This window comes from Solanum verrucosum, unplaced genomic scaffold (assembly GCF_900185275.1).
Source record: "Solanum verrucosum unplaced genomic scaffold, falcon-dt-bn FXZP01000049.1, whole genome shotgun sequence".
NCBI lineage: Eukaryota > Viridiplantae > Streptophyta > Magnoliopsida > Solanales > Solanaceae > Solanum > Solanum verrucosum.
Window position 1 is genome coordinate 10,803,470 of NW_026020221.1, and position 24,555 is coordinate 10,828,024.

Below are 24,555 nucleotides of genomic sequence, written 5' to 3' on the forward strand. Positions count from 1 at the left end.
GCCAAGATGCTTATGATTTCGCCAAGTCTTGTGATCGTTGCCAAAGAGAAGGAGGGATTTCAAAGAGGCAAGAGCTCCCTATGAATCCTATACTGGTGATAGAGTTGTTTGATGTATGGGGCATTGATTTCATGGATCCATTTGTGAGTTCATATGGGATGAAGTATATTCTTGTTGCGGTTGACTATGTATCGAAGTGGGTGGAAGCAGTTGCGCTCTCCAACAATAAAGGTAAAAGTGTCACCGCATTCTTGAAAAAGAATATCTTTTCCAGATTTGGTACACTGAGGGCTATTATTAGCGATGGAGGTTCTCACTTTTGTAATAAGTTGTTCAAGATACTAGTTGAGAAATATGGTGTCTGCCACAATGTAGCCACCCCTTACCATCCACAGACTAGTGGTCAAGTTGAAGTATCCAATAGAGAGATCAAACAGATATTGGCGAAGATGTGAATGCCAAAAGAACGGATTGGTCAAAGAAGCTTGATGATGCTCTATGGGCATATCGCACTGCATACAAGACCCCCATAGGTATGTCTCATTACCAACTTGTATATGGGAAGTCTTGTCATTTACCAGTAGAATTAGAGCACAAGGCAATGTGGGCAATGAAGAAGTTAAATTTGGATTGGGGCGCCGCATCTAATCAAAGGATGAATGACTTGAATATGCTTGATGAGTTTCGCCTAAAAGCTTATGAAAGTTCAGCCTTGTACAAAGAGAAGATGAAGAGGTATCATGATCAAAGAATTGAAAAGCGAGAATTTGTGGTTGGTGATCTTGTGCTTCTATTCAACTCTAGGTTGCGCTTGTTTCCAGGCAAACTCAAGTCCAAATGGACCGGACCATTTTTGCTCACAAAATTGTTCCCCCATGGGCGGTTGAGCTTGAAAAAAAGGATGGAACAGGGTTCATGGTAAACGGGTAAAGGATCAAGATCTATTTGGGAAATGCTGAAACTGTGTAAGAAGTGATTGCGGCCTACAATCTTGATGAAGTCTGAGTAATCAAGAGGCCTGCGTCGTGCCGTGACGTTAAATCAAGTGCAACTTAGGAGGCAACCCAAGATGTACAATCTAGCCAACGATAGGATATAGTTTTTCTCTAGTAGTTTGCGTTGTTCGATTTCTTCCCTCCTCTCCGTAGCTCCACACTTAGAATCTTCAAAAATCAGGTACTAGAACCCTCGCAGTATCAATCTACGAATCAACAGTACGGTCCGTAGATCAATCTACGGACCGTCAATGGACACCGTGGTTCCACACTTGGTCAGATTTCCCTGATTTGTCCTCAATACCATGCCTGCTGATGTACGGTCATCACCTACGGACCGTGAATGGACCTACGATCCGTAGATCACCTCCGTGAATGCCCTGGTTCTGCATTTCTTTCAGTTGTCTCTATACTTCTGCGCCTGAACATCTTTCCTGCAAAACATGATAAAAACACATAAAAACCAATATAAAAAGGCCCTAGACACACACAACTTGTAAGTGAAATGTATTAGAAATACCGTAAACTCACGGTATATCAACATCCATACCCTATAGTGCCTCATACGAGGCCATCTGAATATTAGATTGAAAGTTATTATTATAGGTGAACTCTATGAGAGGTAAGTGATCATCCGAGCTTCCTTTGAAATCAATCACGGAAGCTCTCAACATTTCCTCTAAGGTTTGAATGGTACGCTCTGCCTGACCATCTGTATGTGGATGAAATGTATGAGAAGTAAACTGAGGACCTCTATCTAAAAAGATAGACAAGGGAACCCATGTAGTCTTACTATCTCATTGATGTAGAATTTGGAGTAGTCCTCTGTTGAATAGTCTTGACAGCCAAAAAAGTGAGCGGACTTAGTGACTCTGTCCACTATCACCCAAATAGAGTCATGTTGTCTGCAAGTACGAGGTAACCCGTGATGAAGTCCATGTTTATCACTTTCCACTTCCATGTAGGAATGTTAATCTCTTAAGTCACACCTTCTGATTTCTAATGTTCTACTCTAACTTGTTGACAGATAGGACACTTAGCCACAAAGTCTGCCATGTCCCTTTTTATGTCGTTCCACCAAAAAGCTTCTCGTAGATCACGGTACATCTTAGTGGCACCTGGATGAATGGAATACCTGGAGTGATGAGCTTCTATAAGGCTATGTTGCATTAACTCACCCACATTAGGAACACATAAGTGACCCTGGTAACGAAGCACACCATCTCCCCCAGGAGAAAACCTCAACTTTCTGCTGCTGTTTTTCCCTAACCTCCGCTACCAATGAAGATTTTGATCCATTCTGAACTATCACACCACCATCTGATGTGTCTGTAAGGCAAACTCCTAAGCAAGTGTTAAACATCTTTGGCTAACTCTTTCTTTTCTTCCTCAACATGTACTACACTACCCATAGACAGTCTGCTGAGAGCATCAGCCAATACATTGGCCTTACCCGGATGGTAAATCACATTCATGTCATAGTCTTTGAGGAATTCAAGTTATCTCCTCTAACAAAGATTCAACTCTTTATAGGTGAAAACATATTGGAGGCTCTTATAATCTGTGAACACAATAACATGAACACCATACAAGCAGTGTCTCTAAATCTTTAGGTAAAATACTATGGCTTCAAGTTCAAGGTCATGAGTCAGGTAATTCTTCTCGTGGATCTTAAGTTGTCTAGAAGCATATTCTATGACCTTACCTCGTTGCATCAACACACAACCTAGGCCGACCCTGGATGCATCACCGTAGGTCACATAACCGTCTAAACCATCTGGTAGAGTCAAGACAGGAGTTGTAGTCAACCTAGTCTTTAGTTCTGAGAAGCTTTTCTCACTCATCTGACCATTGAAATTTGACCTTCTTTTGAGTCAACTTGGTCAATGGGGAAGCTATGGATGAAAATTCTTCAACAAATCTCCTGTACTAGCCGACCAAACCCAAGAAACTTCTAATATCTATAAGAGAAGTGGGTTTGGGACAATGCTTTACGGCTTCAATTTTCTGAGAAACCACTCGGATCCCTTCGATAGATACCACAAGACCAAGGAAAACGACTGAGTGTAACCATAATTCACATTTACTGAACTTAGCGAATAGTTGACGATCTTTGAGAGTTTTCAGAACAACACTTAGATGAGTCGCATGCTCCTCCTCATTCTGATAATAAATGAGGATATCATTAATAAAGACGATAACAAACAAGTCCAAATACTGTTTGAACACCCTGTTCATTAAGTTCATCAGAGCTGCAGGAACATTTGTTAGTCCAAAAGACAATACTACAAATTCATAATGACCCTACCAAGTTCTAAAGGTTGTCTTCAGAATGTCACTATCTCTGACTCTAAGCTGACGATAGACGGATCTGAGGTCTATCTTAGAAAAGTAACTAGCAGCCTGAAGTTGGTCAAACAAATCATCAATCTTGGGGATGGGATACTTATTTTTTATTGTGACTTTATTCAACTGATGATAATCAACGCACAATCTGAGAGAACCGTCTTTCTTTTCACGAACAAAACTAGAGCACCCTATGGAGAGATACTGGGTCTGATGAAGCCCTTATCTAGAAGGGTTTTCAACTGCTCTTTTCAATTCCTTTATCTAGGCTGGAGTCATTCTGAAAGTAGGAATCGAAATGGGCTGGGTATCTCGAAGGAGATCTATTCCAAAGTCGATTTCCCTTTCAGGAGGAACTCCGGGAAAATCTTTTGGGAATACTTATCGAAACTCATTTACTACTGGAACTGACTCCAGAGTTGGGGTTTCAGAGTTTGAATCCCTAACCCGAGCAAGATGATAGACATACACTTTGGAAATCATTTTATGGCCTTAAGGTAAGAGATACTACATTTCCACTCTAAGACTGGCTCGTTTGGAAACTGAAACTGAATGATCCTAGTTCTACAATTGATTGAGGCATAACAGGAATGAAACCAATCCATGCCTATAATGATATAAAAATCTACCATTTCTAACTCTACAAGGTCTTTTGAGGTGACTTTCTAAGAGACTGTGATAGGGCAATTTCTGTATATCCACCTAGTTGTACCTGAGTCACCAACTGGAGTAGAGACTGACAAAGGTTCTGAGAGAGTTTTTGGACTGACACCGAAGTTTACTGCTATATACGGAGTAACAAAAGACAGTGTAGCCCATGGATCTAACAATGCATAAACATATAAATGAAAAACTCTCAACATACCAGTGACCACATCGGGAGAATACTTGTTTTGGTGTTGACCACTACTTGTACCCGACGAAGCACCCTGATGAGTTAGGCGACATGCTGGTGCTGCTGGAGCTGTAGACTGAGCCTTATTGTTGTTATATCTTTGCCCCTGCCTTTAAGAAGGGTAATCCTTCAACATATGGTCGGACTGACCACACCCAATACACCCCTCTCTACCTGCCAAGCACTCACCCGGGTGGTTTTTACCACACTTTGGACAAGTTGGGAATGTCCTATTACTTGAAGGACTCCCCTAAAACTTAAAGCCTGATGCCCTACCTTTCTGATCCTGTCGAAGCCTAGGGATGGAGCACTAGTTGATGAATGTGCTTGGGTTGTAGACCTTTGTTGAAATTGTGAGTGATTCCCACCGCTTGATTATTGTTGTGAGTATTCATAATTTCCTGTTCTACCCTTTTTGTTACCCTTAGTCATTTCCCTAAGCTTATCTCCATCAACCTACTAAGCATGGGTCATTGGTATAGAGATATACATATCCTCTAGAAGCATATCATTCTTACACTCAGTCTTCACTAGATCGGACACCCCAAATAAGAACTTACTCATTTGTGCCCTTAGATCGGTAACCATGTGTAGAGCATACCTGGAGAGCTGGGTGAACTTCAGCCTGTACTCTTGGACCAACATTGAACCCTGCTTCAAGTTCATAAAATTTTGTGCCTTAGGTTCTCTCAACTCCCTTGGGAAGAACCTATTCAGAAAAGCACCAATAAAACAATCCCAAGTCACAAGAGCTGCATCCGCACCCTGTTGTCTTTCCACTAAGTGAACCGGATATGAGCCACATCCTTAAGTTGGTAGGATGCCAGCTCCACCTCGTCATTTCCAGTCACTTGCATCACCTCTAGGATCTCCTTGAATTGATCAAAGAATTTATGTAGGTCCTCACCAACCTGCGACCCTAGAAACTAAGGCGGATTCATCCGAACAAAGTCTCGAACCCTAGATGCAGTTGATCCACCATTAGTGTTTGCAGGAGTTGTGGCCTGCTAATTATTCTGAGCCAAGAGCTGGATCACATTCTGAAATTCCACATTTGTAACCTCATGTTCTGGACTGGAGGAACGACGTTAGCATTGCGTTCATTAGCATTCTATGTGTTAGCTCTACGAGGAGGCATGATCTTAAATGCATAATGATGGATTAAGAATTAGAAGTTGAATCATACCTCACGCACGATAAAAATAGCAAAGAATGTGAAGTTTTCTTAAAACACTTAATAGACTCCCCCTTATTGGTGTAGCGTGTTTCACACTCATGAAAGGGACTCTACTTAGTGTGGCTTTCAGACACCCCAGGACTCTTGAACCTAATGTTCTGATACCAAGTGTGTCACACCCCGAGGCTACCCCCTTGACGCAACATAGGACCTAGGATTACGAGTGACCCTAAGCTAACCCTGAGTCTGGCATATCATAAGCATACTTAAAATAACTAAGTAAAACATGAACTATGCGGAAGCTAAATCAATAGGTATCTAAAGAGGAACACGCCCAACTAGTTTGAATGTAAGTATAGCATAAAATTCGAGTTTTAGTGAAGACTGAAACAACACTTAACAACTCTCACGCTGAATCTACTATTATGTCTGAAAAGCCTCTACTGACTTGAGTGAAAATCCTCTACCGAGTTGAGTTGATGGGACATGCCCCCAGCTAACTCTAACAAACTGAAAACTGAAAGTAAAGACAAAAATGAAAGCATGTCTATTGTCCTCAAAATATGAGGACTCACCACTGAAGCTACTGAATGCAAACTGAGAATCGATCTATGCGTGATCTGGATGTTGAGTACCTAAACCTACATCATGAAACGATGTAGCGCCAAGTATGTGGTAGTACTTGGAATGTACTGAGCATGCATGATATAGATACTACTCTGAATAAAGTATATAGGCTGAACAATACATAATTGAGTAATGATATAATCTGAACAAAAATATAGATATGTACTAAAGTGTAGCTGAAAAGAACTCAACTGAATGCAATGACCAAGTACTAATCATAAAGTAACATGTTGAACTGAATGCTGAAGTATATACTGAAAACCTGGTCAAATGCACTAAGAGTCTGACTATTGGAGATATTATTAAACGACATAAACCACGTGATCTCACCGTGGATTCCAATGTATAAGCCCCATCAAGAGGACCCAATATACCTTGTCAAGAGTATAAAGGTATGACTGTGGCATTATCACTAAATTTGATGCCCAACTGAGGGGACTTATAAACCAATGCGGGAACGTAGTTCTAGGACTTTTAGGGTACGCTGAACCCTAGTCCAACTCGATGATAAATCTACTCCCCACTGAATATTCATGAAGCTAAAATGCACTAAGTACTGAATAGCTCAAAACTAACATGCTAACTGAGAATGCAACATTTATATACTAAGAATGTGACATTCGAAATCTGGAGTATGATTTTCCATTTAACTGACCTAACAAGTATAATTCATGGAGTAAGAGAATCTACACAAACTAGGGTTCTTAGTTTATACAAGGAATTATGCAACGTTTCCAAGAAAACAAGTTATTTAGACTATGGATTCCATAGCGATTGAAATCACAACAAATTCCCAAGATTTTACAAACCCTAGGTCTAAACAAGCTATGTGAAATCAAGGAACTGACTGAATTTTAGAGACCTAGTGGATGAAAGGAACCCACCACTAAAATCTCACATACATGGTGACAAAATTTTCGGAGAAATCCCTTGTATTTTGGGGTTGAACTTTGAAGAACAATGTTGCTTGCTCTTGGGAGGTTTGGTCGACTTTCCTCCTCTTTTTGCTCTGATTTGGGTGGTTTTAGGAGAATGAGGGTTTCGGGTAGATTCTGACTAAGTTATTAGGCTTAGACTGAGTAAAGCGATGTAGTTTAAGCATCAAACGACATAGTTTAAGTGCCAAAACATAGGGGAAAATACCAAAATGACCCTGACTTAAAACTGACGAAGTGCCTTCTACTACGGGACTGACGAGCCGTCGTTTGAACTACCGACCGTCATTTGGGTCGTGGCTCATGCTCTGCCCGACAGACATTCACTAAAATGAGCATAACTTTTTACGCTGAGCTTGGATTTTAGCAAACTTGGTGGCCTTGGAAAGAGGATTCAATTATCTTTAATTTGATAGATCATGGGTCACCTAATTCATTTTGTGCTAAAAGATATGACTGTTTGACGTTGACCCAAAAGTCATTTTCCTCTAAATAGATGTTGACCCTCACCTACGATCCGTAGGTCCAACCACGGACCGTATTGGTCGACCGTGGGTGGGATCAAAGATCCCTAAGTCTGGAACCCAACGATGGAACCCCACCTTCAGTCCGTGGTCTCACACACGGTCCGTCGGTGGCTTCCGTTGGTTCTGACACCAGATCTTAGAAAGCTGCATTTGTCAATCTTCTCGAATCAGAGGTGTTGCAATCATATTTTACCAATGATGGTTTATTTCAATAATTGGTGCACAAATATTACAATACTTGTCTGTTCGATATGTGGTATCAAAATACATGACATCACCAAAAAGTCAATTCTAGATCGACCATCTCTCCAAAAAAAATTAGTCATACGCCCTTCAAAATCTAGTTGAACATCACAATAAAAGAGTGTATCACTCACTTGTCTATTATTAAATTTGTAACAACACTTTGTGCATCTCCAGCTTCCACCTTTGATTTCATCAATTGGTGTATAAGATTAAAACATTTTTTTTTTGAATAACCTAAAACATCAACCCCTCCGACTTCTTCTGTCAAGTAAGAATAAGTTGCAGTCCATTTTATACCAGCGTTAATGATGAGAAAAAATTATATCATATATAACTACGTTATTTTCTTATTCAGTACTAATATTTTTAATTTTCTTTGCAGAGCATATCTCGATTTAATAAGAACAACAACAAACAAAGAAATATGCGACAAATTGAAAAGTCAACATAAACAAAATGAAAAAGAAGAAGAAAAGTATTAATGTTGCTATCGTCAAAATAAACAAACTATGTGGGACCCCCAAATTGAAAGAAAAGTTCAAAGAAAATGAAAAAAAAGAAGCAAAAATACACAAGGTGCAACTATGTGGGACCCAATGCATTAAAAAAGAAGAAAAAGAATATGATTGGAAGGTTTTATGTGAAGTCACAAGCTTAAAATACATTAGTGCCATAACAAGACTTCTATAAATAGAAATCTCAGTAAGCAGCTGAAGAGGGGCGAGACTTTCAAATAGTTTTCTTCTTCAACTTTTTATTTTGCATTCAAATCCCAATTTTAACCAAGTAGCGGAATTATTCCTCTCAAATATTTCTTCTATTTTCTTATTTAATGGCGAAGAATATTTTCGTTAGTAGTACCAAACTTAGTATGGAGTAATTTTCTATTGTTTTGGGAAAAAGATGAATCTTGATATATCTATATAATAGTAAGTATTATTCCTAAATTTCACGTACTTGAGCTAAAATTTTATATTTGATTTTTATTTGCTTTACAGTTAGATGCTATTTTATCAACTAACGCTTGTCTATCTTATACTACATATTAATTTAATACTAACTCTGTAATCGAGAGAGGCAGAAGAAGTAATACTATTAATTGACGTATTGATCAGGTTGTTAAATTCTAGTTTGTGGCATCTATCCATTTTGTGTTATAATTAATTATGCACTAATTTGTACTCGAGAGAGGCAAATAGTGTAGCAATTAGCTATAACAAGTAAGGTAACCGAAAGGGACTTACTCTCGAAAGCTTGTTTTTGTTCAAGTACATATTTCTGGTTCTTAAATATTACTATTTTGACAATTAAATTGTATAACCGAGAGAAGTGCATTTAATAATTCAACTCCAGTAATGTTACATAAATATAATCGTAAGAGGTATTTATACTTTTATGAGAAATAGAAACTATGGAATAAAATCTTTTACTTTGTGTAAAAATATCAAGTGAAGTCAAAATCCCAACACCTTTCACCCTATTTTGGAAAATAAAAACAAAAATTATTTTCTCTAGTTACAAGGTTTTAACTAAAATTAAATTAATACTCAACATTTTCTAAAATTCTTCCAAATAGTAATTAGAACAAGAAACGTCTATAGAATAGACAAATCAATCTATGTAGGTTCGACATCTTTTTGTACTATAATTTGATCAAGCACGAGTAAAAATACATACACGTCAGGAACTCGTCAAATTTTTGGCGTCGTTGCTGGGATTGGCAAAAGTCTACTATAGTTTAATTGTTTTACTAGTAATTTGAGTTTTTCTTCTTCTGAATTAATAAAAATATTATTGATTCAGCCTTTTTTTTTAAAAAAAATAATAAAAATTCAGGAAGTATATGACCCGTTCTTCTTCAAGAGAATTAGTTACATACAATCTTGAAATTCAAAAATTTCTACGCTTATTACGAAGAGAGCAAACCCCTCAACCTCATACCTATTCACAAAAACAAATGGAAAACGATGAGTTGAATAACAACCCATTTCCACCACATCAAATGGAAGAACAGTTTGATGAAATAGCACGACGACGTGATAGGACTCTTAGAGAGTATGCAAGACCTGATCACTTTGAAGGAGAAGCAAGTGTGAGGAAGCCACAAATAGTAGCAAATAACTTTGAAATTCGCACAGGCTTGATTCAGACCATTCAAAAGTCATGTCAATTTATGGGTGATACAAGATAAGATCCTCACACTCACTAATTGATTTCCTTGAGTTAGTTGAAACTTGTAAATTCAATGGAGTCACAACAAATGCTATCTGCGACTTTTTCCTTTTTCACTAAAAGGAGAGGCCAAGACATGGTTACGGAGCTTACCAAGAGGCTCTATTACTACATGGGACCAAATGACCCAAAACTTTCTAAACAAGTACTTTTCCCTTGCAAAAACAATTAAAATGAAGTAAGAAATTAATAACTTTATATAGACAGACACTGAATTTGTTTATCAAGCATGGGAAAGACTAAGTGCAATGTTAAGAGAATGTCCACACCATAGAATTTCAGATCTTGATATTTTGTACATTTTCTACCATGATCTTAAACCATCGGCTAGAAATGTAATTGATGCAGCATCAGGGGGATCTATAATGAGTAAAACAACTAAAGAAGCTATACAACTACTCAATGAAATCTCAGAAAATGCAGTTCAGTGGCCATCTGACAGAATAATTATCAAGAAAGTAGCAGGAGTCAATCAAACTAAAGCATTGAATTCATTAACACAACAAATTACATCTCTCACAAAAAAAAAATTGAGACTTTTCAGGTAAGTCCTCAATCATTACCTCAACTTGAAAATTGTGATGTTTGTGGAGATAATCATCTGAATCATGAGTGTCAAGTTTTAGTAAAAAATGATGAACATGTTAAGGCTATTGGGTACAACAATAATTATCCATTTAGTAGTCCTATGGCACAAAAGCATTCGGGGTATCAATGGAGTAATCCTAATGGCGCTGAAAATCCTCAACGTCTTTTTAACCAAAAGCAACATGTACAAGGACCACCTAGTTTTCAAAGTCAAAACAGGGGACAACAAAATTTTCAGCAATACCAACAAAAACCCCAAATTAATCAGCAATCAAACATTGAAGACTTGCTTAGAAAACACTTGAAGGCTATTGAAGATCTGATACACAACCACATAAGGGCCACTAATGAGAAGGTTTAAAGTCACCATTCAGCTATCAAGAACTTGAAAATTCAGGTAAGCCAAATAGCAACACTCGTGTCTGGACCAATTCAAGGTGCTCTGCCAAGCAATACAGAAAAAAATCATAAGGAACATCTCAAAGCTATCTCTTTACGCTCGGGTAAAAATCTTGATGATCCATATGCAGGTAAACAAAAAGATTCACAAAGATGAATACAGAAAAAAACAGATGAAAACAAAGATGATCAGTTAATTCATGATTTATTGGAAAGATGGTTGGCCCAGTCAGATACCACAAGTGATGAAAATTGCATAAAAAAGGCAAAAACACTTAAAAAAGACGCAGAAAATGAGGAAACCCAACCAAACAAATTTCAAACAAAAAATGAACTAAAACCACTTCCATCTCATTTGAAATACATTTTTCTTGAATCTGAATTATGTCCAGTAATCATTTCCTCTTCTTTGACCACAGAACAGAAAGAAAAATTGATTAGAATATTGAAAAAACACAATAGAGCTTTAGGGTGGACCATTAATGACATAAAAGGAATAAGTCCAACTATTTACATGCATAGGATCCTCATGGAGGATAATTACAAACCAATAGTTCAACCCCAAAGAAGACTAAATCCAAAAATGCAAGAAGTTATCAAAAATGAAGTGACAAAACTTCTTGCAACAGGTATTATTTATCCAATATCTGACGGTCCTTGGATAAGTCCTGTGCAAATAGTACCAAAAAAAGGTGGTATGACAATAATAAAAAATGAAAATAATGAACTCATACATTCAAGAATAGTCACAGGATGAAGAGTATTGATTATAGACAGCTTAATAAGATTACAAGAAAGGATCATTTTCCTCTTCCTTTTATTGATCAAATGCTTGAAAGAGTTGTAGGTCATAGTTACTCTTGTTTTCTTGATGGATATTCTGGATATAATTAAATATCTATTGCTCCGGAAGATAGGGATAAAACCACATTTACATGTCCCCAAGGTACGTTTGCTTATCGAAAAATGCCATTTGGACTATGCAACGCCCCTGCTACATTCCAGCGTTGTATGTCAACAATTTTTTCAGATATGAATGAAAAGTTCCTTGAAATTTTCATGGACGATTTCATACTTTTTGGTAAGACATTCGAAGATTGTATCAACCATTTAACCTTGGTGCTTAAAAGGTGTGAAGAGACAAATTTGGTCCTAAACTGGGAAAAATGTCATTTTATGGCAACAGAGGGAATTGTTTTAGAACATAAAGTCACAGCTAAAGGGATAGAAGTTGATAAGGCAAAAATTGATCTAATAGCAGGATTACCTCCCCCTAATATTGTAAAAGGCATTAAAAGTTTCTTAGGACATGCAGGTTTTTACAGAAGGTTTATAAAAGATTTTTCAAAAATTTCAAAACTACTGACTAACTTATTAACGAAAGATGTGAAGTTTGAATTTTCAGATGATTGTAGGAAATCATTTGAAATACTCAAGGTAAAATTAAGGTAAAATTATCTGAAGCACCAATAGTTGTTTCTCCTAATTGGAACCAGCCATTTGAAATCACGTGTGATGCAAGTGATACAACAGTGGGAGCTGTATTAGGACAAAAAAGGACAAAATTTTCAGACCTATTTACCATGCTAGTAGAACACTCAATGAAGCGCAAAAGAATTATGTCATAACTGAGAAAGAACTACTAGCAGTAGTATTTGCATTTGACAAATTTCATTCTTATTTAATTGAAAATAAAGTTACAATATTCACTGATCATGCCGCTCTAAAATATCTCTTAACAAAAAAGGATGCTAAACCAAGGTTGCTAAGATGGATACTTCTTTTACAAGAATTTGAACTTGAAATAAAAGATAGAAAGGAGCAGATAATCAAGTAGCTGATCATTTTTCACGTCTGAAGAATCTTCCTACCGAGTCATCAGATATCAAGGAGGAATTTTCCGACGAACATATATACACAATCATATCATCTATTAACCAATCACCTTGGTTTTCTAACATAGCAAATTATTTAGCTGGAGGATGAATCCCAAAAGATTTTTCTTATGAACAAAGAAAATAATTTAAAAAGAATGCAAGACATTATTATTGGGAAGACCCTTATTTGTTTAAATTTTGTGTAGATGAAATAATCAGGAGATGTGTACCAGAAATAGAAATGAACAATAGCGTAAGTCATTGTCATGATGGAGCAGTGGGAGGACACTATGGAGGAAAAAGACAGCTGCAAAGGTACTCGAAGTAGGTTTTTTCTGGCCCACCCTATTCAAGGATGCAAGAAATTATGTCAAAGCTTGCGACAAATGCCAGAGAAGCGGTAACATTTTCAAAAGGGATGAAATGCCTCTTAACTCTATCTTGGTATGTGAAATATTTGATATTTGGGGTATCAATTTTATGGGACCATTTCCTCCACCAAATGATTGTGAATACATTTTAGTAGTTGTAGACTATGTGTCAAGGTGGGTAGAAGAAATAGCTACTAAGAAAAATGATGCTCGTATTGTTTTTGATTTCCTCAAGAAAGATATTTTTCTAGATTTGAGACCCCACGAATTATTATAAGTGATCAAGGAACACATTTTATAAACAAACAATTCACTAATGTACTATCAAGATATGGAGTAACACACAAGAAAGGAACTCCATATCATGCCCAAACAAACGGGCAAGTAAAAGTGTCAAACAGAGAATTAAAAAGAATTTTAGAAAAAACTGTTGGATCTTCTCGAAAAGATTGATCTCTAAAATTAGATGATGCTTTATGGGCATATAGAACGCTTTCAAAACACGAATTGGCACATCTCCTTATAGATTAGTCTTTGGAAAAGCCTGTCACTTACTTGTAGAATTGGAACATAAAGCTTTTGGGCAATAAAAATGTTTAATCTAGATTTGTCAAATGTAGGAAAAAAATCAATTGTTGCAACTTGATGAATTAGAGGAATTTAGACTTGAAGCATATGAAAATGCTAAATTGTACAAAGAAAAGATAAAAAGATGGCACGATAATCTCATTTGCCATAAGAAATTTAAATTGGGAGATCATGTTCTATTATACAATAGTCGATTAAGACTATTTCCTGCAAAATTCAAATCACGATGGACAGGATCGTATGTCGTCACAGAAGTAACCCCATATGGTGCCATCGAAATACAAAATATTATTATTATTATTATTATTATTATTATTATTATTACTATTATTATTACTATTATTATTATTATTATTATTATTATTATTATTATTATTATTATTATTATTATTATTATTATTATTATTATTATTACTATTATTATTACTATTATTATTATTATTATTATTATTATTATTATTATTATTATTATTACTATTATTATTACTATTACTATTAGTATTACTATTACTATTAGTATTAGTATTATTATTATTATTATTATTATTACTATTATTATTACTATTATTACTATTATTATTACTATTATTATTACTATTATTATTACTATTATTATTACTATTATTATTACTAGTATTATTACTAGTATTATTACTATTATTATTACTATTATTACTACTATTATTACTACTATTATTACTATTATTATTACTATTATTATTACTATTATTACTACTATTATTACTATTATTATTACTATTATTATTACTAGTATTATTACTAGTATTATTACTATTATTATTACTATTATTATTACTATTATTATTACTACTATTATTACTAGTATTATTACTATTATTATTACTACTATTATTATTATTATTATTATTATTATTATTATTATTATTACTATTATTATTATTATTATTATTATTATTATTATTATTATTATTATTACTATTATTATTACTATTATTATTATTATTATTATACCTGGAAAAGTCATTTAAAATAAATAAACAAAAGGAAAAAAAACTCTACTTATATTTTACTATTAGCTACTATTATTATTACTATTATTATTACTATTATTATTACTATTATTATTACTAGTATTATTACTATTATTATTACTATTATTATTATTATTATTATTATTATTACTATTATTATTATTATTATTATTATTATTATTATTACTATTATTATTACTATTATTATTATTATTATTATACCTGGAAAAGTCATTTAAAATAAATAAACAAAAGGAAAAAAAACTCTACTTATATTTTACTATCAGCTACTAAATAGATAAGTATGTCGGGATACATGTGAGTATATGGGACTATAAAATAAAAGACAATTGCTATATATATATACTAGATAATGTTGCCCAATAATATAAATGGTATGTTTTGGGGCTAATAACAGAGTTTTTGAAGCGTTTGTTTGCGTTGATAAAGGAATAAGTTTTTTTATCACAAACATGTACTTTCTTTGACACTATTTAAGGCATAATAAGACTACCCACATACAACATTTTTGAATATTTTATATTGTCAATTATCATGATTTATAGTATTTTTACGATAGATTCACTTCAAGAATCAGTGGAATTTTTTGTATTTTTTTCAAAACATATTTTATGTTGTCAATTATCATGATTTATAGTATTTTTACACAATTTTTAAATATAAAAAAAACTTAAAAAAATACGACAAAAAAATTAAAATGGACCCAATATATGTTATTTTTGTTGTCTCAATTTATGTGACACAAATGAAATTTGGGGAGTCATCCAAATTTTCAAATTTTTTTAAAAATGTTTGAAGTTATTAATTATTGTGATTTATAATATTTTTATGTAACTTTCAAATAGCGTACATTACTGGTCACTTTGTCCTAATTTATGTGATATGGATAAAATTACAAAATTAACCCTTTTAAAATGTCTTTCAGATATTTTAAGTTGTTAATTATTATTATTTATAATACTTTTTTGGTAATTTTAAAATGATATGTGTTATTTTTTCTGTCCAATATATGTGAGTCTGATAGAATTCTGAGAGTCAACCTATTTTATTATATAGTTTTTAAATATTTTAAATTGGTAATTATTGTAATTTTTAATGCTTTTTAAGTCATTTGTAAATGATATATGTTGCTTCCTTGATTGAGATTTTTCCATTTGTGACATATATATATACTAGAGGAGCATGACCCGTGCTGAGCACGGGCCCAACACAATTATTGTGTTCTAATTAATCAGTTATATAAGCCACCAATTGCAAAAGTTCAACTAATTCAAGTTGTGTGTATATTCTAATGAAAGGGATGATCAGGTTGATCAAAAACAAAATCTGTTCATTCAAGCTGCAAACTATACACAAAATCCATGAAATGTCAACACATAAGAAATAACTTGTACAAAAAGAAAGAAGAACGCTTAAGAAGTTGTTAGGAATATTATGCTATTACAATCTATCGTTCAATTTTTCAACACTTGTAGTATTGTAAACACTCTTAGAACAAGCTGAATTAAACGACAATTCATGAGATATTGATAGTAATTAACTTATACATTATCTATTTAATTAATTTTCTCCTACAAAGAAGCACTTGAACTTTTTCCAAAGTTACGCTAGTACCTTCCTAGGACTTCTGCCTGCAAACATTTTTGTCATGAGGCAGTCTGCGCTTCAAAGATCAATACATATTCCAGAATCTGTAGCACTTAGTAGATGTTCTAAACTCTTTATCAAACTGTGACAACTTGACTTGAAAGATAATGCTCTTTTTCAGGATTGAAGTAGTTTGTACACTCAAAATCAGCCATTTTTAGCATCCTTAAATGTTTGTGAGCCCCGCCCTAATAATAATTCAGAAATAGGCAATGTTGCAGTCGTGCAAGCAATTGTTGCATGCAACAATTTATATTTTAAAATCAGCAAGTGTTATGACAAACATCAAACACAGAAAATTAATCTCAAATGATCTCTTTTTCATTACTGAATAGTTGTGCATCAAATCCTCAACGGAGAATGGGGCATTCTCAATAACCCTTTTTAATCTTCCATCCCAATAAAGAAATATTGCTCTCGGCCCCCGTTATGCTCACCAGTTAATGAGAAGTCACAAAGACGATAATGTCACATTTTCAAGCAACGAAAGCTAAAGAAAAAATAGAGAATCCCCAATAACATTATTTTGACTTTAACAGGAATAATCAAAGTTCGGATAAAATGCAAATACCAGCTAATAGTGAATGTACTAAAGAGGGTTTTCTTTTCAAGGGTAAAAAATTCCTAGCAAGGCAGGTTGCTTCCTACGATTGGCATTCATAAAGTAGGAGGACAATGGAATTAATTAGGAAACTATTGTCAAACTATATCTATTCAAAATGCAGAGGAATCAAATCAAGGTTAAAAAGATAAATTCAATAATGGCTAATTGACCGAAGTTTCTTTCGAAGCAATAGATATCCAAGCATATAATATTTAGCACACGAATACCTCTTATTTGTCCCTTAGTTCTTCTTTTTCTTACTTTTTTTCTTCTTTCTCTTGTAGCCATCACTTTCTTCATCAGCTACGTTTCCAGTAACACTTTCTCTTCATATGTTTCCTATTAATTTTCTTCAGTTATTTTTCCCCTTAAACTTGGCATTTTTAAGAAAAAATATTTTATCTTAAAATTAGCTTATGAAAATCATATTTGACACTTCCCACATTCTCTAGGAATTAAAATACTTCTTCATAAGTGCATGACTCAAATACTATAAAAAAAGATTATAGGGTAAAATGCCAAGGAGAACTTTATTGCAAAAGATATGTTCTTTACTGAAAACATAGGTAATTTCATAGTAGTATAGAATCATGGTGCAGACTTGTCTAATGATATCTTCGTACTGATATTTAGTATTAGTTTTGTATTCACCAAATAAAAACATCCCAACTAAAATAAATGTCTTTTTTGAAATAAAAACAAAAGAGTTAGTGACATTTGATCTCATCATATTTACTGAAGTGAAACATCAAAAAGAGAACAAATGAGTGTTTAATTATTTATATATCTTCTTATATGATTTATAAATAGTTCAAGCCATGTTTTATCTAGAGTAATATCATCACAATCATAAAATTGCAGCGAACTTGAAAGATTACTTGGCAATCTTACCTATTGAAAATCCATATCAAATGAAAATAGACCAGACTATAAGAAAATTGTCATAAAACTTTATTGTATATTTAGAGGAGCTTTGTCCTTTCATTTGATGAGTAAATATATCCATTATTATTACTCTTTAAACTTCTTCAAATTTTATTATCTTATACCTCACGATTCCAGTAGCTTTGAAACTATTCTCTTATTCGAGCACTTCAATTTCCACAAAGGACAATAAATTTCAAGTTGTCATAATAATAGCTAGAAAACTAAGAATGTCAATAGATAGTTGTACTGAACAAAGAATAGCCAAGGATATGACTACATTAGAGGTTATTACGAATGTTGTCAAAAGAACTCACATGAAAGGCAAACTTTATAAGCTGAAATTTGGCTAACTAAGTGGTGTCGGTGATCCTAATTTCAGCACCTTGCTTGAAGTTTCAAGTTTTGTTACTACTACTATCCTTTCTTGTTCAGTTGAAGTTGAAGAGGTCATTTTCCTTTTGTTTCTTTCACCAACACTTGTGATCCATTGCTTTAGGATGTTACAAAAGTTGAGAACATATTTACTAAGAATTAATGGATCATTCTTTTAACAGTTTGAACATAACTTTCATCAAACATGGTATATGTAAAGGAACTTTTATGCTTGAAAGAAAATAACAGACCATAATATAGAGAAATCGAAACACCCAAAAATACTATCACATTCCAATAAACATGTTTTAATAAATTGGTGAGAGGAAACATCAATAGCGATCAGATAAAACAAACAGGACAGATGAAAGAAAAAATTGAAATACTTACTTAACTTTTACTATTTTTGTCGTAAGAAGTCTTCTCTGCCAAAAAATAAAAAGAAGAACACTTTGTGGTAAATGATGAACCTGAAAAATATACACGGTAATCTACTTAGCATACAAAGGACAAAATAATCTCTTTGACCTCTCGTTAAGGAAAAATTTGAACCATGGACACCTGCTTTATTTAAAAAGTCATTTTACAAAAGTTCTTATGCAGACATATTATTCTTAGTTGAGCAGACTCTTCACTTTTGATGCCTCATCCGTGTTGGATTCACGGAAAATATACTACTTTTGGCGAATTCAACACACATACATTGACATTTTCAAAGAGTCTAAGCAACATAGATATTCTTTACTCACTGATAAAGACTCCATGAATCAAGATAAGTTCGAGTTGAGTGAAAGCAATTTAGGAGGCAAGTTCCCCAACTACACGAACCTAAAGAGAAGAGAGTTCAGTCTCCGCCTCAAATTAGTTGGTAACGAACACAAAATTCATCAAAAAGACATAATGCATGTAAAAATCAAGAACAATTGTTAGCATACATATCAAACTTCTATCACATAATATTTGTTTTGTCAAGGTTATTCAGTCGAAAAAAAGAATGTACCTTTTTAGATTTTCATTCATGACAACGTACCCTTGGAATGGTTACACAATCTATCATAATATTCTGAAAATTCACCAAAACAAATAAAAAAACAAATGTTAGCTATCTGAGGCATATCATCAAACACCTGGAGTGTGAAATGCCATGAGTACTAAGAATCATTTTCTGTCTATGGTAATGTTATCCACTCTCTGTATGCTCTCCTTCTGTTTCTACTTTCTGTTATCAAGACAAAGAAAAAGAATTTTGTTCTTTTTTGTGTCAACGAAAAAAATCGAAAACTATCTGTCAGTCAAACAACGAAGAAAATAGGGTGATAATAATTTTCAAAAACAAGTGAAAGAAAAACAAATAACATTCACATGTATAAGAAAATAAAACTTTACTAAAGCTGAACAATTAACAACAAATATACCTCAAACAAGTTGAACCCAAGAAATTTACCCACCAATAAGAAGTTACAGATTCATTTCCTCTCCAGCCCATCTGAACTTAAGAAAAAAAACCCATCAAAAATCAGAACAAAATTAGGAAAAACAAAATACAAAGAAGGCGAGGGTTGTGGGATCAGTCACACATAAGGTTTCATTCACTAAAGAAACAAAGTCTAGGACACGTGTTGACAATTTATTTACCATTAGGACACCTGTCAGCACATTAAAAAAAGGTTCAAATTACCTCTGCAATCTCCTTTGTACAAATTTTATTACTTGTGGTACAATAGAGAAATGACGTGTTCGTCCATGTTTTGTTCGCTTATATATAATGGAATATATATATTATTTTAAAAGGGAGTTTATGCTAAGTATAATATATAATATTCAAGATTGGACTTTTAAAAGGGAGTTTATGTTCAAGTATAATATATAATATTCAAGATTAGGACTTTTAAAAGGGAGTTTATGTCCAAGTATAATATATAATATTCAAGATTGAGACTTTTGAAAGGGAGTTTATATCCAAGTATAATATATAATATTCAAGATTGGAACTTTTGAAAGGGAGTTTATGTTCAAGTATAATATATAATATTCAAGATTGAGACTTTTAAAAGAAAGTTTATGTTCAAGTATAATATATAATATTCAAAATTAATATATAATATTCAAGATTGAGACTTTTAAAAGGGAGTTTATGCCCAAGTATAATATATAATATTGAAGATTTTGAATATTATATATTATACTTGAACATAAACTCCCTTTTAAAAGTCTCAATCTTGAATATTATATATTATACTTGGGCATAAACTCCTTTTTAAAATAATATATATAATATTCAAGATTGATATATAATATTCAAGATGGGACTTTTAAAAGGGAGTTTATGTCCAAATATAATATATAATATTCAAGATTAGGAAAAGTCTCAATCTTGAATATTTTATATTATACTTGGGCATAAACTCCCTTTTATTATATAGTAGAATATATATATATTGTGTATTTGTGTGGGAATATTCAATTAACATACATTCCTTAACAAGAGAATGTTTCCACAAATTTCTATAAAAATATTCTAAACACCTGGGTAAAACATGGTAGTAATTATTTCCTAAAAGGAAAGGAAAAGTTATGATAAGTACAAATATGCATGAAAAAAGTTGAGTACCAGCAAAGTCATATCACAATAGAAAACGATTGTAAAAACAAAAAACAAATAAAATAAATTACTTTTTGCTTTCCTTATCTCTTTACCTCTTCATAAAAGTTTGAGCCATTTGTTTTTTCTTTTTTTATCTCTTCCTAAAAGTTTTTACTATAATATTTCTACTATATTATAAAAGAGAGTTTAAGCCCAAATATAATATATAATATTCAAGATTGGGACTTTTTCCAATCTTGAATATTATATATTATACTTATGAAACTTTTAAAAGGAAGTTTGTTGAATATTATATATTATATTTATTATATAGTAGAACTTGGTCATAAACTCCCTTTTAAAATAATATAGAATATATATATATATATATATATATATATATATATATATATATATATATATATATTCTATATTTCTACTATAATATTTCTACTATATTATAAAAGAGAGTTTAGGCCCAAATATAATATATAATATTCAAGATTGGGACTTTTTCCAATCTTGAATATTATATATTATACTTGTGGGACTTTTAAAAGGAAGTTTCTTGAATATTATATATTATATTTATTATATAGTAGAACTTGGGCATAAACTCCCTTTTAAAATAATATATATATAAATATCTCACAAATGGAAAAGTCTCAATTAAGGAAGCAACATATATCATTTACAAATGACTTAAAAGGCTTTAAAATATTTAAAATAACACATATCATTTTAATATTACCAAAAAAGTATTATAAATAATAATAATTAATAACCTAAAATATCTTAAAGACATTTTAAAAGGGTTAATTTTGTAATTTTATCTATATCACATAAATTAGGACAAAGTGACCAGTAATGTACATTATTTCAAAGTTACATAAAAATATTATAAATCACAATAATTAATAACTTCAAACATTTTTCAAAAAAATATGAAAATTTGGATGACTCTCCAAATTTCATTTGTGTCACATAAATTGAGACAACAAAAATAACATATATTGGGTCCATTTTAATTTATTTGTCTTAATTTTTTTATATTTAAAAATTGCGTACAAATACTATAAATCATGATAATTGACAACATAAAATATGTTTTGAAAAAAAATACAAAAAATTCCACTGATTCTTGAAGTGAATCTATCATAAAAATACTATAAATCATGATAATTGACAACATAAAATATTTCAAAAATGTTGCATGTGGGTAGTCTTATTATGCCTTAAATAGCGTCAAAGAAAGTACAGGTTTGTGATAAAAAAAACTTATTCCTTTATTCACGCAAACAATCGATTCAAAAACTCGGGTATTAGCCCCAACACATACCATTTATATTATTGGGCCCGTGCATAGCACGATATGTATATATATATCTCACAAATGGAAAAGTCTCAATCAAGGAAGCAATATATATCATTTACAAATGACTTAAACAGCATTAAAAATTACAATAATTATCAATTTAAAATATTTAAAAGTTATATAATAACATAGGTTGACTCTCAGAATTCTATCAGGCTCACATATATTGGGACATAAAAAATAGCACATATCATTTTAATATTATCAAAAAAGTATTACAAATAATAATAATTAACAACTTAAAATATCTGAAAGACATTTTAAAAGGGTTAATTTTGTAATTTTATCCATATCACATAAATTAGGACAAAGTGACCAGTAATGTACATTATTTCAAAGTTACATAAAAATATTATAAATCACAATAATTAATAACTTCAAACATTTTTAAAAAACATATGAAAATTTGGATGACTCCCCAAATTTCATTTGTGTCACATAAATTGAGACAACAAAAATAACATGTATTGGGTTCATTTTAATTTATTTGTCTTATTTTTTTTATATTTAAAAATTGCGTAAAAATACTATAAATCATGATAATTGACAACATAAAATATGTTTTGAAAAAAAATACAAAAAATTCCACTGATTCTTGAAGTGAATCTATCGTAAAAATACTATAAATCATGATAATTGATAACATAAAATATTTCAAAAATATTGTATGTGGGTAGTCTTATTATGTCTTAAATAGCGTCAAAGAAAGTACAAGTTTGTGATAAAAAAACTTATTCCTTTATCCACGCAAACAATCGCTTCAAAAACTCGGTTATTAGCCCCAAAATATACCATTTATATTATTGGGCTTATCTAGTATAAATATATATAAAACTCACTTTACAGATCTCTTAGTAGTACTTCTTTATCTTTTTGCTTTCTTTATAATTTATTTGCTCTTCTGACTGTCACAGCAATATGGAGATAGAAAAGGATGAAAGTAATTTTATCACCCAAGATAACTCCCCTCATAATCCAAATCAAAATATTAAACCACAAATTGATAAGAGTAAATTCATATCGGCTACAGCGATGGAGTGGGCCCTTAGACATATACGTCGTGGGATTATTGATGAAAGAGGTATTGATTCTTCGTCCCTAGATAATAACCAAATCATGAACGTGCTCGTAAGAATTGAACGCTTAAAATGGTCAAAATTTGCCAAAAATCCTGGAGCAGCAGCATTAATGATAGTTCGAGAGTTCTACGCCAACATGGACGTAGAAAACCTCACCTCTACAGTTCGAGGTAATATCATCCCTTTCAATAAAGAAGTCATCAATGAATTATATGATACTCCACAATGTGATGACCATGTATTTCAAGAGCTACTTGAAGAAAGTAATTTTGATATCTTTACTCCACATATGTGTCCATATGGAATGGATTAGCACTTTGACGGTGAAGGAAAAAGGGATTGGTTTGCCACTAGAAATCTCAGTATGTCAGCAAAAATATGGATGTTATTCTTAAATGACCGCTTAAAATCAGATCGCAATTCTGGTGAGGTAAGGCTTGGTTATATGCACTAGAAAATGGATTCACAATTAATTTGACGGATAATTAGTGAGAATATGGTACGTTGTCGGACTGTGAGAACATTAAAAACTTTATACCATGGAACAACTATAACGAAATTGGTAGGACGTTTTGGAAAGAAACCATCACCTTCGTTGGGACTTCTTCTTCGGTCTAGATGGACAAGTCTTAATCAATTAGGACCATGTGTGGAATCTATGAATACACCAGGACCTTCCATAATTATGGGAAAAAAAGAAAGAACGTCCATCACTCTCAGCGGAGTTGAAAAGGGTTGAGGAAAAAATTAGCCAACTCATTATGCATCAACAATCTATGCAAGAAGATTTTAATGCATTTAAAACACAATTCTATATATAACGCAGGATATATATCATAATTTTTAGATACGCAGACTTTATATCCGCGGCTTGGAGTTCAAGATATGGATTTTCAATATTTAGATGTATGTCAATCGGAGCAGATTTAGGACATGTCAAAAAAATTCAAAAGAACAGCTAAGCTTTCAAGGAATGGCGCCACCAACATTAATATCAGAACATGCTCCTAATGAATTCAACACAGAACATGGCACCACTCAGTCAATGGCATTTGGTGATCAGTTCTTTAATTTTGACGAAGCTATGAATATGCATGTCATTCAATCCGAACAGGTGGAAGATGATACGG

General features: G+C 32.6%; 1 protein-coding gene and 1 pseudogene across 1 annotated transcript in view; one reads left to right on the forward strand and one right to left on the reverse strand.

Moving 5' to 3' along the window:
* LOC125831539 (uncharacterized) overlaps window positions 1-23,738 on the forward strand; it is a 113,302-nt pseudogene extending 89,564 nt beyond the window's left edge.
* LOC125831174 (ethanolamine-phosphate cytidylyltransferase-like) overlaps window positions 1-24,555 on the reverse strand; it is a 912,135-nt gene that overhangs the window by 824,393 nt on the left and 63,187 nt on the right. The gene's annotated exons all lie outside the window — the stretch shown is intronic.